Genomic DNA, 4715 nt, shown 5'->3' with positions numbered 1-4715 from the left:
ACCATGTTTTATTTAAATCGGCCCAATGTTGAACCAGTGCTGGCAGCCTATATTTGCTATTTATGTTTGCCGATCCTCCACCGATGCTTGGCCCAGAATCGGCACTTTATTTATCATGTCTCACTTTTAGCACATAATAAACAAATCTTACACGAAAGATAAAAAAATTTTATTGAAAAATTGTCAAATTTCACGATGAAATTTGTTAAGTTCTGTCATTAAAAATTTGAAATGTTTCTGAAAAATTACATTTCCTGTCATTGCAAAAAGTTGTAAAGTAGGCTACAACGGAAAAAAGTAATATTACGCGAAGCAAAATTGAAATCGATTTAAATTATTTATTTGAAAATTATTGTATTGATATTCCTGTTAGCAGTTCGTGTATTTTACATTTACACAACATCGCATAATAATAAATAATTATAAAAAGAGAGCATAAAATTTGGTTCTTTAACTTTTTGAACTGCAGCTTATGAGGATGGCTTTTTCACAGAGTTTCAACTAGTCGGTTTAGCGGAGTGGTTGGCACTCCCGACTGTTAGGCGATAGATTTAGGTATATAGATGTAGGTTCTCGATACCCCGTAGCGTTAGAAATTTTATCTGTAATATGATGTTCAAAATTTAATATAGGTATTCAACTTAAACAGGAACATTAATATTTATATTCAAAGTACTCGCAATCAATTAATATTTATTTTTTAAATACCTTTTTTTCATATCCTTAGACCTTAGACTATAGCAGTATTAGTACCCAGTGCTGGGCCGACAATGGCAGCCAAGCCTTGGCTGCCAATTCAAGGCCATAGCTATCAATCCGGAAATGGCGCGACGATGGCAGATAGGTTTGGTCCAATACTGGTACCCAGTGTTGGGCCGACAATGACAGCCAAACCTTGACTGCCAATGCAGGCCATAGTTATCATTCCGTCATTGCCGTAATAATGGCAGCCGAGCTTCGGCAATATTTTTGCCGACTATGGGCCAATGTTGGGCCCTAATGTGACTTCGCACTCGGGAAGGAGAATTCTACCAAAATTCAAATATTTGCAAACTTATTGCACGCTTTCACTAAGTTTTTGTGAAGTGCAATTCGTACAGCGTGTACTGTAAACCTCTCAGAATGAATCTGAAAAAGAACAACTAAGTGATCAAAGATTTACCATAAAAAAGTGGTTTCAAAAATGGGGAAAAATTGATAATTTTACTGTAAGTTCGCCTTTATGGCGAGTGCAATAAATCGCGCTGAGTCGAATTTTTTTGGTGACTCGAAATAAAAAATGGCCCTATCGGTAATGGCAGAACAATAAAACCTCAACTCTCAACTATAATGAATTTGTAGGGTTTATGTGGCTAGGTATCAAAGCGTAATAATAACAGGAACCATAAAAGCGGATTAGTGGCCAGAGGCCAGGCAGATGAGTCCTTAGACTGGATCCTTAGACTGTACAACTAAACAAAAAACAGGCATATTCTGATTTTGTCTAAATTTTCCAATCAAACGGTAAGAAGCTTCCTATTCTCAGAAATTTATTATAAAATGGAAATAAAAATATGAGAATATTGATATAATAATGAAACGAAAAAAATCAATATTTTTGACTTCAAGTTCAATTTCATATCCTAAAAAATGTGTCTACGAAGGAGGTCATTGTCTAAGTTCTTGATTCTGTGTCGTTTCAGATGATCCATTAGGATCAGAAACATTGGAAACAAAAACTTAATTCGCAGCGATTTGACTGGGTAACCGGGAAATGGTCGGGAATTGAATTAAAAACTGCCAATTTACTTCTGATCGTAGAAAAATTCAAGTTTTTATTATTTCAATCATTTTTATCAATTTAGAAAATTCATTTCTACATTATTTACAGTTTCAGAGAATATAAGTGAAAATAATTATAGTTTTTATTTTAGGACAGAGAGCTTCGGCAAAAAAATATGGTTTCACCCAGAACAGGGAATTTTTGACATGGAACTAGAATTTTTTAAAGAATTAAAACTGGGATTTAGAAGAAAGTAGTTTTAAAGATCCGATCCCATTCAAAATTCGTCACAATTTAAAAGTTCCTTCTTCCAAATTTCAGAAAAAATGTACTTCACGTAGTTTTTAGACCAGAATTAGTATTTCAGAGGAAATATTTCTGAATTATAATATAAATATTGTTTAAATTCTTCTTTGGGAATTCACCCTTTTTTCTATAAAATTCAACTGCTTGCGTTTAAAAGCTACACTTTTTTGTTAGAAATTAATTTTGTAATTAAAATCCAATTTTTGTGTTAAAAATTCTATTTTAAACGGGAAATTCAACTGTTTGATTGAAAACTGATATTTCTTTTTTGAAAATTAAACTATTTTTTTGAAAATTCATGTAATTTGCAGAAAATTCTTTTTTGTTTGTTTGTAGAAAATTAATCTTATTGGTCAAAAATGCATCTTTTGTGTAGGTATGAAATTCAACTTTTCCAGTTGAAGGTTCTTTATTTTAGTTGAAAATTCATCAGTTTGGTTGAAAGTCAATTTTGTCAACTGAAAATTAAACCTTTCCACTTTGAATTAAAAATAGACCATGTCTAGTTCAAAATATAACACTGGATGTAAATTTTTATTATTTAATCTAAAATTCATTTATTTCGTTGAAAATTCAGGTACGTTCTTCTTTTGAAAGTTAATCTCATTGTTTAAAAATTTCTCCATTTTGATTGAAAATTCAAGTATTCCTGTTAAATATTCATCTTTTTAGCTGAAAATTATCCAGAAAATAGGTGGTGCTCAGAAGGTTAAAATTGACATCAAACAGTACACTTCAATTGATATTTTGTCTTTTTTCAACCAGCTTTGGATCTACTTTCTGATAAAAAAATCTTTAATTTTACTTTTTCATTAAACACCAGCAAATATTGTTTTGAGTTTGCCGGTTTGCACGTGGTACTGTTATGACTGCTGCGATTGCGTGTTCGAGTTTCATAGAAAGCTCTGACCTCGGTGGCAGAGGAGATATTGATTGCGGATGACGCGGCGTTCGCGAGTTCTGGTGGTTTCTGGAAAATACTAGACTAGACGTGTGACCTTGACTTTACTAGAATGAATGGCACAGAGCATAGAAGTTGTAAGATTCAGAGTTAAAATTATACGCTTGCCGTCTGCTAATAGGAGTCGATGACCATGTTGTATTTAGAAATGCACAATGATTATCTACCAATCGTCTATGACTTTGGAGTCACTCTCGATCATCACTTGAAATGAAATTATGCTAATTAAAAGATCTTTCCTCTTTGACTTGATTTCTTTAACAAAAGAATTGATTAGTTTATTATAGTCTGATTCTTCTTCGTGTAAGGGTACCTTTTCTGGAATTTTCTGGAACATATGATTTGTAGAACGAGTGTAGCCTGTGTGTTGGTAGCTGTACTAGAATTAATAGTGTCCGATCTTGCTAGAATTTGCGAGGGTTCTCTACGTAACTCACAAACGTACTTTTTTAATTTATACGAGATGATGTAACTATGCAATTATTTTTCTTAAATCCTCTTCTGACATATTTTTAGTGAAAACTAAAAAATAAGTAAAAGTTATATTTTCAAACTAACCGGTTATCATTGGTCGTTTCAGACCAATTAAATTTTTAGGAAATGTCTGCATTTTTCCGAGATAGATCAAAGATATTTTGGATAGATGTGTTTATCACTAAAACTAACATATTTGTTTACATTTTTGCAATCTTTATGACGTACCATTAAAGCAGAAGTGTTCAAGAGTGTACAGGAATTACCAGACTATGTACCTACTTTTCGTGAGTTTCGGATAATTATTTCTACTTATTAATTTTAAAATACGGAGTGTACATTTTTCCCAAAAAAGGGGAAAAGTTTAAGAAGTTTTATGTTTTAATAAGAAGTTTAAAGAAGTTTTAAGTTTAAGAAAAACTGGGTATTATCAAAATTTGAAACAATATCTAACTGCGCTGAAAATTCTATCTCTGAAGTTTATAATGTGAAAGAGAAATGCTAAAATAGTACTCTTTTCATTATAGATTTAAATGGTTCAAAAGTACTTTTCTTTTTGAAAAGTTGGTAATTTCGCTGCTTCCGCGGTCGCACTGGGTCGAAAAACTTCAGGTTAATTGTTCAACGTATTAAATTGCTTTAAAAATGTTAAGGAAAATTCACTAATACTTTGAAACCCTTCTATAATGTGAAACCATATTTGATTAAGTACAGAAGATTTTACATTTGTTGCTATAAATTGGTAGTTTTGAACAAAAACGTTTTTGATGTAAAGTTCAACATTTAAAAAATGAGCTACAATAAATGATTTTTACTCCAAAATTAATATGGCCACACTACGCATACAGATTCGTATTCTGTATTAAGTTTTTTTATGAGGGGATGTCGCACTTTGTCCTTTTTCGGTTTGCCAGGAATTTCGAAGTGAAAAATTTTTTTGGGATGAAATCGACCAATGTGCGACCGCGCAGGATTAAATATAAAGAAGTTAAAAGACATTCTATTTTATTAAATCTCTGTATTTTGTAACTGGTTTAATTCCTAATTGTCATGTATTTGCAAAATATGAAAATGTCTAATTTAAAACACTAGCTCCCCTAAATCTGTGAAAAATATACTGAAATCAGACAAGGTATACTCGAGGTACACTCGATTTTTATATTGTGCTTTGAAGACCAATAATATCTATATTTTCATAAAATACGTACACGT

This window comes from Belonocnema kinseyi, chromosome 3, assembly GCF_010883055.1.
Source record: "Belonocnema kinseyi isolate 2016_QV_RU_SX_M_011 chromosome 3, B_treatae_v1, whole genome shotgun sequence".
In the NCBI taxonomy this organism is placed as follows: Eukaryota; Metazoa; Arthropoda; class Insecta; order Hymenoptera; family Cynipidae; genus Belonocnema; species Belonocnema kinseyi.
This window is presented reverse-complemented; position numbering follows the sequence as displayed.